Here is a 12,407-nt window from a genome sequence, read left to right on the forward strand (position 1 = left end):
AGAACTACCCCAGATTGCACATTGTGATCCACATAGCTGGACAAGTATGCCCACAAGACAACATCCACAAATCCTCAGCCAGTGTAAGCCCATGACGGCAGAGCCAGCACGTGGGTGAAACAATTATGCAATGCCTGGACGCAACTTCCACACCTGGTGAAAAGAATAATCTCGAAATAATAGGGTGGACAAGTGGATACTATAGAAAATCGCAGATGCTGTGCTTGTGTGCAAGGTATGGTACGGTATGAATTACCAGCAGCACACAAAAAAGACAACTCGTCGAATACAGGCATCGGGTAGTAATAACAGGTCTTTCCAACTTTACCATGCTTGAAGACCTCTATGAGAAAGAGCTAACGAACAAGCACCTAGACAGTAGAGTTGCAGCCTGCAGCACCAATTCTTTGTCTCAAGAGCTCAGAACCTCGTGCCAAGATACTATGCCAGCTAGCATATGAGATGCAAAGACGACTACCCCTCCCTTCAGTAACACAACCTCGGGAGTGCCTGAACTTGAAACACAACAGGCCCATACCGTGGAATATGGGGGCAAACAATTAGGCCAGGAGACTATATGCAACTGCCAAACACACAGAGGAGGTTGCTAATCATGAAGATGCAAGCAAACATAAGGCACATATGGCATGGCAATAGCAGTGTAACAGTAGTATGACACTACATAAAGCTAAACCCTATATAAGTGAGTACCATTCCAGGTCATCCTACACCTAGAAAAGCTGAACTGAAAGCAATGAAAGCAGCACTTGTAGTGCAGATTACACCCTGCACAACACCCTGCATGGATTCACTGGAAACTACTTGGGCCTGCACATCACACAAGATTGTCAGGAAAATCAGGAGATTGACACGCGACGTGCAAGCACATGGCCAGAAATTAAATTACAGGATACATAGCCGTGCAGATATTCCAGGACACAAGCAGGCTTATAAGCCCGACATAATAACTGAAAACTAAATGAGTTTGTGTGTAATCATTATTAACTAAAGTGCAACAGAGTGACAACAGACAAGAACGAAGTGCTCTGTGTGTTCACTTCGTTCCTGTCCATCGTATTTCTGTTGCAATATAGTTAATTACTATAGATTGTAACACCATAACTTGATACAAACATGCACACTATAGGATGCAGACAAATGCTCAGGACAAACTCCAGAATGTTTGCATCCTGATACTTATGAAAGTGAACGGTTTCATTCCATGGCTGTCAATGAGACGGAGAGAGAAAACTTGATTGTGTTCGTGGAACAAAAACGCATTGATAAGCTTAGACATATAGTCATTGCTTAACACTTTCGAAATGAATAATTATAGCTTGCTATCGACATTGAAGCAGCCTTTCGACAGCAAGAAAAGGAATCAGTTTTTCCAGCTCTGAACATCGAATTGCAGGAAATGCAAGCAGACACAAAATTCTGCCAATATAATCTGTTTAGGAATACCAAATTGGAATAAACATTGAGGCTTGCATTTGTACTTTCTCTGGCTGAGCAATCTAGTTTGAAATGACTCCCATAAGCATGTCGTAACAATGTTGATCTAATACAGGTTAAATGCATGACTAGCTTAAGAAATCTGGAAGATTGCTATAAATTACAGTGAAGAAACTATAATATCTAATAACATTGATAATAATATTTATTTCCACAGAACAGGCTAACCGTGAGAGGCGTGCGAGGCTGAGCAGAAAGCTGAAAAACTCTACGGCAAGTGCGCCTGCCGTGGGCCCACGATCTTGCATAATGGATAGCGCGTATTGATATGGTCTTCTTGTTAGAAGTTCCGAGTATACTACCAGCGCGAGACACGGGACAACAAAGTGGACGAGAAGTGTGTCTTTTAGAATGCTATGTTACAACGTACAGGTTTCTACAAAAGTGACGGTAACTGCTCGAAACATTTGATTCGTCGGCTTTTGCGCCTTTAGAAATATTTATAGAGGGCTCCCATATATATATTCGCAGCGCAAGCACGGCGATGGACGAACCAGGCTAGTGCTAAGGTTGAATTTCACAACACAACTTTCATTCCACGTCGTAATCACACAGATCGTTTGAGGCTTCGTTCAGGGGCACACGCGGGCGTTCGGGTTGGTGCTTCTTGATGCGTTTGGCGTAAGAATATGGCTAGGAGCAGGCACCACATATGCGCAATGACGGGCAATGTACACGCATCATTTCTCCAGAAGCTGACGCCGAGCATGGGTAGCGCGAGGATCTTGTTGGGCTGACACGACAACTTCGTGCAGCCGAATTCCGAATACTGCATATACGGTGAGGGCAGCTATATGAACTTGTCGATAGGCCATCTTGTAGATTGTTGTAGCGCAGGCAAAACGAAACGGTCATAGAAGGTAGATAAGACAACACACAGTGCTGAACCATAGAATAAAGAATCGCTGAACCACCTGCGAACAGCTGTTTACGTGCGCGATGTCGCACTGAACTACAGAAACCGCCGTCGCGCACTCCAAGACAAATCCTAACTAACGGTTTTAAATTAGTAAACGTACATATTATTTGCTTCTAATCAAGATAAGTGAATAATATTATAGTGCAAACGTTTTATTCACTACAATAAAGTAATTATGCAGCGTGTGCCGCGAAACCTGGCTGTAAGCAACCCTGGGCGTCACACCAGTCGCATTGTTGAAATCGCAATCATGTGAAATGAGCCCTCTAAAAATCGCATTGCGACGCGTGCGACAGCACCGATTTTCGTCGTTGCAGTCGCAGCATGTGAAACAGCCTTAAGTTGTGCTGTAAACGGTCAAGCGCTTCCTACTCTGCATGTTGGTGCTAGTTCTTATTATCTTTTAGGAAATGTAAACCCCAAGATAACGTGCAAGATAAACGAGCATAGCCGGCACAATATTGAGAAACTAGGAGAATTTGCCCAATCAGCTGCGCGTTTGAGTTTACGCGCCTTTTCTAAAGAGAAGTGGTCAAGGGCGTGCTGCCACCTGACAAAGCGTAAAGGAAGCATTGTTTTGACGTTGTTATAGCCTCCATCATTGGCATTGCTAGTTGGCAAGAAGTTGGTTTCGCTTTCGGGTTCAATTCACAAGTACTGATCGTTCAATTTGCCTTTTCTTCCAAAAGCTTACATCATTACTTTTAAATGATTGATACGGTGGGAAGCTTCGTGGTGCAAATGGTAAGCGGCTATGCAGTTTACGACTTGGTTCCTGCATCAGCCACTTTAGTAGCTTTAGTTCGCGTCTTCTGGTCGCTGTTTTATTTTTTGTAAGCAGAAGTTTCCCAGGAGGTGGGGCTATCTGACGGAAGTTACAAATAGTGTTCGGACGCGGGTTTCGCTTTAGGGTATGCGCCAGATTTGAATTTTCACTACAAGTGAAAATTTTCGCTACAAGGGAAATGCCTGCAGCGCGTCTGCTACTTGCCTCAGCCTCGAAGGAGTGGCCCTCAGGAGCTCCGTGCGTCGAATTGCGCTGGTCCATAGAGTTTCCAAATAAATACCCTAGAGAGTAATTTGGCGCTTGTGTCTACGGGGGCTCTCCTGAGCGTTACCTCAACCTACATTCCAATTAAAGTGTACTAGAATACGGTTGAGTGGGACGAGCGGCTGAGGCGGCGCGTGCTTTGCGGTGAGGCGCGCGACGACGAAAAATACTGTCGCGGCGCTGCGAACGAACTGGATAGGGCCGCATCAAGGTCGCGCCGTTGGATACTGCTGGCGATTCTGCTCGCCGGGGTCTTTCGTATTGCTTTGCGCGCGGCTGTTTCCGATCAGACCGCCCAAGTGGTGTTTATAATTGGATATGGCATGTATTTATGACTTAGAAATAGGCGGTTTTCTCAAAAAAAGAATGAGGGGATTTTACGTGCCAAAACCACTTTCCGATTATGAGGCACGCCGTAGTGGAGGACTCCGGAAATTTCGACCACCCGGGGTTCTTTAACGTGCACCTAAATCTAAGTACACGGGTGTTTTCGCATTTGGCCCCCATCGATATGCATCCGCCGTGGGCGAGATTTGATCCCGCGACCTCGTGCTCAGCAGCCCAACACCATAGCCACTGAGCAACCACGGCTTTTTTTTTCTTTATTGCCGGAGTAACCACGGCGGGTGTGCCTTTCTCTCTTCTTATTTCATTTTATTGATCTTTAATGCTGCTCGGTGACTGCGCCTGCATTATGGCCGCACGGTCGGATTTCATTCTACTATGTTATTGTACGGTTCCCTTTGGAGAACAAATATTTTTCTTGTTCTTCAAACAGCATGTAAACCTTGTGTGTGTTTTTTCGCGTATAGTTTTTTTCCTGAGTAGGTCTTGCGAAGCGTAGCCGTAAAAGACATATGTAAACGTCTTGCTTGTCGCTTCAAACAACTATAATATATCGGCCCCTTCCGCCGCCCTGTACTCAGGTTTACGGGAACTACTCTCACAGAAAAAGAAAAACAAACTGCAGTGCAACATACCATTCATGTTTCCGTCTTCCTCGCGTAACAGATAGCGGAGTAATTGGCACTGATTTTTTCCTTATTGCTGATGGCACTCGGGAGCCGAGAACTGTTTGAGGCAGCGATTATATATGCAAAACTTTGGCCCGTAAGCCATGTGAAATTTTATGTCCAATCCCTGCGTAACAACAACAAAACTCAGTGCCCTTCCACTCTGAAGGATGAGCAGCGAAACTGTGTACGTGGGCCCCTTAATGACGAACTGCACCTCCGCCTGGGGTCGGCCCGGTATTGTCCTATCTTCGGCATCGGCCCACGCATGGGAAGCACTTAACGCCTGCCTCACCTCCGCCGCGGGTTGGTCTGGCATTGTACTATCTTCAGGAATGTTTCTGCACGCGGACGCGATAGTGGGAAAAGTAGCCCTTAACATCTTCGCTGTCAAGTGGATATGAAATTGCGCTGCTGAACTCGAGCTCAGGGGTCATAACCAGGTCACGGAATTCTATTCGTAATTCGTAATCCTGCTTAGGTGCATGTTAAAGGACCCCAGGGGTTGAGAAGTGAACTTGGTGCCTCATAAGCATATCGCCAGACGTAAAACCCTAGAATTTGTTCAATTAAAAAAGAACAAGAAAAAAAAAGAAGGCAGCTGCGTCCTTCAACTTTTTTCTGGGGGTGTAAACGAAAGAAATTATTCTCGAGTCTGATTACTGAGAAAAACATGTTAAGCCACTTCTTATAATTCATACCTTCAATGTAATGACGTTCCTGACTGTACGTGCGCTCAACTAAGCAGCTTCTGCAATATAATGTGCTGCTTTCAGTTACCCGGCGCACTATCATAAAAGCAATGCTGAAGCATTTAAAGGAATGGCATGCCTCACATACACGCAAACATGTTTGTAGATCTGCATGTTCGTTGAAGGTAAGTGTGGTACTACACTGGGCACCCAGTTTTAATGGGTTAGAGCCTTGCAGACATGGTGCGACTCAAAAAAATGTTTTCCTTGCCAGAATCAAGTTCGCAGATTTACAGGCTGTTCCAAAACGGGGCGTTTATATTGAATGAGAGCTAGGAACTTGTTCACCAGAACCGATTAGCAGCCGTGCGTGAATTCTCTAAGGTGCTGGTGCGCCTCGGTGCAACAGCCTCGACTGTCAAGTGGCACAATCATTTGGAATAATAGTCCAGATTTGCATCGGCCCCTCACCTTCGAGGGTTAAAAGTGTTATTCCTTACATTCGAGCGCAAACGGCTATTCAATAATTTTAAAAGTAAATTCTGAAGTCGAATGCGATCCGAATAGCAAGTACCATTCTATTAGAGTATATGTTTCCACTTCATTTCGGCTGCTGGCACGTTGAAGGAGATCACCAGAGAAGCCACGGAGATTACTTTGGCAAACACTTCCCGGTCTCGCCGATTGAGTCTGAGTACATAGGCAATATCTTGTCCTTAACACTGTTGTTCATATTAACGTCCAATAATTGCCTTGATTCCTGTTATTGGAAAATATATTGGTTCACCTGGCGGCTGGTGCAGCTTTTAAAAGAAAGACGCTTATTCCGGAGGGGAGTTCTCACTTTATCAATCGGTGCATTTTGAATATTTTATAATTTTTCTCTTGCATATATGTCGTGGGGACATTTGTCTATGTACCCTTAGATTTACCTAGAAGTACATTGGTCATTGGCAGCTCTTCGCGGTGTGCATTTAACGAACCTAGTTTATCTCTGTATAATATTGCTTTCTTTGGTCATTGTCCAAGACCAATATTCCACCAAAAAGAAACGCATGTCGACACGATATCAATAGCGTTTTATTACGTAGATTCATGCTGCAGACAGGCGACCTCTGTGGCAAAAAATAAGTGTTACGTTTAGAAAACAATGCTAAATATAGCAGTTCACCTGGCTAAAACTACAATTGGCACCGGCCGACAATAGTCGCGGGCGCACAAACGCAAGTAAAACCATAAAACATTTTACTGCACACACTTTTTACAAGAGGAATTGGGCGTCCGCCAGCGTCCGCGCAACGAACGCGCGCTCGCTAGCAGACGATGCACTAGACAACGACAACAAAATTGAATACGTCGTGTTGTATAACACATGCCTGAAATATATATACATGGCAGAAATGTGTTAATGAAAATTTGAAGGGGAAATAAAGCACTATTATAAGAGCGTACGCGCGCAACCGGTCCTAGGGACCGCAGCGAAATAAGGTTGAATATGCCGGGAAGCGGGCCTCCGCGTCTATCCAATTCGCTCGCAGCGCCTTCGCAAAATTTTTCCACACGCGGCGCTTCAGCGAGAGAGCGCTGTTTGGAGCACTCATCCATAGTCTCGTACTCTCTAAGGGGCTGATAGGAAGTACATGCTTCGGAATGACTTCAATCTTTGGACTTGTGACGTTTGCTTCCAGCATAGTAAACAAAACTATATTTAATTATTATCGCGTAAAATCTAATTTTGTAACTGCACTGTTTTATATTAAGCACAACAGATTACAAAAAGTTAGCATGACTTTGAGATTGGATCACGGTTTACCAAGAGGGCAAATCAGGGTAGTGTCAGTGATTGAACAACTGGATTTATTTGCGATGGTTGCAGATTGGACTATCAGCTCTCGGCAAGCGTGTCGTCCTGCTCCGAACACTCGTCCTCACGTGACGCGTGACGTCTTCTCCCGCTTGCCGACAGGTGCCGCTAGTCCCTCAGCTAACAGTAAGCGTTCTTCTGAAATTCTGTTCCCGATTTAGCATCAGAGAATAATTATTTATTTATTTTTACAACACCAGTAAAACCCGTGCATGTAGTTATCTAAAAATACTCAACAAGTATTTGTGGAAATGAAAATTTTGTAGTAGCAGAAAGTTTTACGCCTTTGAGAGGAACGCTACAAGTGTCGTCTGCTAGACTCCTGCTCGCTGTGCACGGGAGACTTGTCTCGCAGGCGACAGGCACTTGCGAACTCTCTCGCTCTTTCCAAAGGCTGCGTCGGCTGTCATGATTGCTGAACGTCTTTACATGCTTATAAGCACATCTACTGCAGTGCTAGCTAGGACGCTTGTGGCCTCCTACGAGTGTGCTTCGTTATATATTATATTGACGTACCGCTTCCGAAGCGGGGGCCCAAGCAGCAGGTATAGCGTGGCTTTGCACTTACCCATTTTGCGACAGCAGACTACAGCCAGGAAGCAGGAAGCGTTTCCTACCACAAGTAAGTTTGTGTTCTCAAATGTCCTGAAAACACATTTCGATGTGCACATAAATGAGCATTGCGTAATGAAGCCCTCAATAAAATTTGATTATCAAACCAGTAGAAATATAACTGTCCGTCTTGTATCAGGAGGGCCTTATTTTTACTCTTTTGAAGGTTCATAAAGCACGTGACGCTAGAGCACCAACCTAACACCTAACAGACCAAGGTCAAAGCGGCTAAAACACGTTCTTTCAATGTTTACGATGCCGCCGCTTTCTTGTCAGGGCTTCGTCACCACACTGGGACACAAACAGTGGCCCAGCCGCCGGCCCAACGTGCTATCGCCACTTCGACCAACGGAACAAAGGCAGGCAGCTTTGTGTCCCACTGACCCTCTGCAGGTTGTAGCATTTGCGCTGGGAGCGGAACCAAAAACAGGCAAAAAATACCTGTAGATTAGTTCGCCAGTCAACAAAATACCAATCCGTAGCATGTAATTCCCTTCATTCCCATGATGGTTGAACGATGATGAAAACCTTAGTATTTCGACCCACTCGTGGGGATTAGCGAAGAGTCGGGCACATTTTACATACGTGCTAAGCGAGAAAATATAAAGATATGCGGCCCTCCGAACGCGTTTTTTTTTTTTGTTGTTCTTCTGTTGACGCGCTCAAATTCCGAGCTACAGTGCCCAAGTGCACGTCTTTGTGTTCATGGTATTATTTAAAGCATTATTTTATGACTTGGGTCTTTTGACCCAGAGAATGGGATTCCTGTTTTGTTCTAATTCCTACAGCTGTTTCGCTTGATGATGTCGAAGGCCTCGTTTCTTCAACGGGTTCAAATTATACTGCTAACGAGTAAGTGCGCTCCACTTCCGGATGTGGCCGCTAGTTCTTTTTATGTTTCAGTAAATGCAACCCTAATATATCGCGCAAAATAAACGAGAATAGCGGGCACAGTATTCAGAAGCTAGGAGTATTTGCCATACCAGCTGCACGTTTGAGTTTACGCGCCTTTTGTAAAAAGAAATGGTCAAGGACGTGCTGCCACCTGACGTAGTTTAAGAAAAACATTGTTTCGTTGTTGTTATAGCCTCCGTGATTAGGATTGCAAGGATGGCATGAACTTTGTTTTGCTTTTGCGTTCGTCTCACAAATACTGATCGTTCCATTTGCCTTTTCTTCCAAAAGCATCCACCAGAACGTCATTACGTTAAAATGATTGTAACGCAGGCAAGCTTCGCTGTGTAAATGGTATGCGACTATGCAAATACGACCTGATAACTGCATCAGTCACTTTAGGAGCATTCGTTCGCGTCTTCGTGTATTTGTTCCATTTTTTGTAAGAAGTTTTCTAGGAAGTGGTGCCATCTGACGGTAGCTACAAATAGTGTTAGGAAGCGGGTTTCGCTTTTAGTCCCGCGCCAGATTTGCATTTCCATTTGTACTCGGTCGGAGGCCTGCAACGCATCTCCTTCTTGCCGAAGCATCGAAGCAGTTGCCCTCAGAAGCTCCGTGCGACGAATTGCGCTGGTCGGACTCAGAGCAAGTATAAGGCAGCCGTCTTGCAGAAGCTATCAGCTGCAATCCCTCAATGGCAGGAGCGCTGCTTGACGCACGTGATCGTAATTGCCGCATGCCTCAGTGGCAAAGCAAGGTCCTTTTGCTGTAACCAGCCAACCTATGCGGTATCGCCAAGGATGACGATAACAAGAGGCCTTCATATCGCGAAACCAAATCAAGGCGTCGTCTTCAAAGCCGCGAAACGCCTGTATTTTCACGAATGCCGGCCGATGTAGTTCGCAGCTCATCACTGCCAAGCTATCGATCCAGCTGCCCAAGGAACAAGGGATGGTGTGCATGGACATTGCGTTCATTATGGTAGTCACGACAGCCGATTATGGCGCGAAGAAATCATGGATGGTATCATTTGGTGCGCTGGACGTCGATCTAGCGCCTGGGAGGATATCCTCGCCAGGGGAAGTGGAGATGGCGTTCCTACGCAGGACGCGTCCAAGACAGAGTGCCGGAAGCTTTGCCACTGTGTGTTGTAGAAGTACGGCGGAATCGCTGATGCATATGCGAACGCCCTAGTCATAATCTGGAATTGTTGCGTTAGCGATGGCGTAAAATGGATCACCGGCGCAGCCCTGCCCTAGAGACGCTGAGCAGGCTTGGAAGTCGTCTCGGGAAGGTGTGGTGATTGACCCAACACGCGAGAGAACCACGAGGGCGCACGTAAGGCTGGAATGCATTAAGACAGGTTAATTCATTCTTGATTGCTCCGTTGTAACAGAGAGATGCCGACATTACATCAACTTTGTTGCTGCCGATGACGAAAACCTTAGTCTTTAGACCCACTCGTGGGGATTAGCCAAGAGTCGGGCACATTTTACATAAGTGCTAAGCGAGAAAATAGAAAAATCCATCCTCTGAAGGCGTTTCTTATTTCTTCTGTTCACGCGGCCACGTTCCGAGCGCCAATGCCCAAGTGCGCTTCTTTGTTCGTAATATGAATTAAAGAATTATATTATGACTTGGCGCTTTTGACTCGGAGAATGGGATTCCTGTCTTGTTTCTAATTCCTAAATATGTTGCGCTCGCTGGTTTCGAAGGCATCGTTTCCTCACCGGGTTTGAATTTTGCTGTTAACGAGCAAGCGCTCTCTAACTCTGAATGTTGTCACAAGTTCTCCTTATGTTTTTGTAAATGCAAAGCACAATATATCGCGCAAAATAAGCGAGACTAGCCGTCATAATATTGAGAAACTGTGAGAATAAGCCGAGGCAGCTGCACGTTTGAATTTACGCGCCTTTCCTAAAAAGGAGTTGTCAAGGACGCGCTGCCACCTGAAGTAGCTTAAAAGAAACATTGTATTAAAGTTCTAATGGCCTCCGTGATCCGTATTGCTAAGCTGTCATAAAGCTGGTTTCGCTTTTGAGCTCGTCTCACAAGTACCTATGGTTCTATTGGCCTTTTCTACCAAAATCTTCAAGTATAACGTCATTGCATTGAAATTATTGCCATGCTGGCACGCTGCGTTGTGTTAAGAGTACGCAACTTTGCACGTTACTGTTTCTGTTCCTGTCTGTTTCGTTGCTGTCTTTGTTTTTATTTTTGTAAGCAGGAGTTCCCCAGGAGGTAGTGCCATCTGACGGAAGCTACAGATAGTGTTCGGACGTGGGTTTCGCGTTTAGCACGCGCCAGATTTGAATTTTCACTTGAACTCGGTTGGAGGCCTGCAGCGCACCTGCTTCCTACCGCAGCATTGAAGCAGTGGCCCTCAGAAGCTCCTTGCGTGGAATTGCGCAGGTCCGTGGAGTTTCTAAATATATACGCTAGAGGGGCGTCTGTGTCTACGGTTGCTCTCCTGAGCGTTACCTCAACCTACATAGGAATTAGAGTGTACTAGAATACGGTTGAGTTGAGCATGCTGTTGATGCGGCGCATAACTTTCGGTGAGACGCGCGACGACGAAAAAAACTATGGCGGTGCTGCGATCGAAGTGAAAGGGGCTCATCAAGGTCGCGCCGTTCGAAACTGCTGGCGTTTCTGCCCGGCGGGGTCGTTCCTCCTGCTTCGCGCTCTCCTTTTTGCGATCAGACCGCCCAAGGAGTGTTTATAAGTGGATATGAGATGGGTATTTATGCCTTAGGAATAGACGGCTTTCTTTCTCTACCTTATGTCATTTTATTGATCTTTAATGCTGCTCATTGATTGCGTGTGCATCGCGGCCGCAGTGTCGGCTTTCATTCTAGTATGTCATTGTACGGTTCCCTTTGGTGAACAAATATTTTTCTTGTTCTTCAAGCAGCATGCATCCCTCGTGCGTATTTTTGCGCGTATAGTTTTTTCCTGAATAGGTCTTGCGAAGCGCAGCCGGAAAAACGTTCCGACCCCCTCCCCCCCCCCCCCGTCTTTGCGGCTTCAAACAAATAAAACGCATCGGCCCCTTCTGCTGCCCTGTATTCAGATTTATGGGAAGTACTCTGAAAGAAAAAGAAAAACAAACTGCAGTGCAACATACCATTCATGTTCCCGTGTTCCTCGAGTAACAGAACGTGGAGTAATTGGCACGGATTTTTTTTTCTTATTGCGGATGGCACTCGGGAGCCGATAACAGCTTTAGGTAGCGATTATAAGTGCTCAACTTTGGCCCGCAAGCCGTGTGAAATTTTATGTCCAGTCCATGTTTAACAGCAACAACAAAACTCACTACCCTCCCACTCTTTGAAGGATGAGCAGCGAAGCTGTGCACGGGGGCCCCTTAATGGCGAACTGCACCTCCGCCGGAGGTCGGCCCGGTATCGTGATCGGTCCACGTATAGGGAGTGCTTCACGCCTCCGTCACCTCCGCCGCGGGTTGCCCTGGCATTGTATCATCTTCGGGATTTTTTCTGCACGCCGACGCGATAGTGGGAAAAGTAGCCCGTAACGCCTTCCCTGTTAATAATAAAATAATTATGGGGTTTTACGTGCCAAAACCACTTTGTGATTATGAGTCATGCCGTAGTGAAGGACTCCGGAAATTTCGACCACCTGGGGTTCTTTAACGTGCACCTAAATCTAAGTACACGGGTGTTTTCCCCCCATCGAAATGCGGCCGCCGTGGCCGGGATTCGATCCCGCGACCTCGTGCTCAGCAGCCTAACACCATAGCCACTGAGCAACCACGGCGGGTACCTTCCCTCTTAAGTGGATATGGCATTGCGCTGCTAAACTCGAGTTCACGGGCCATAACCAGGTT

The sequence above is a fragment of the Dermacentor variabilis genome, chromosome 10, assembly GCF_050947875.1.
Source record: "Dermacentor variabilis isolate Ectoservices chromosome 10, ASM5094787v1, whole genome shotgun sequence".
Classification (NCBI taxonomy): Eukaryota; Metazoa; Arthropoda; class Arachnida; order Ixodida; family Ixodidae; genus Dermacentor; species Dermacentor variabilis.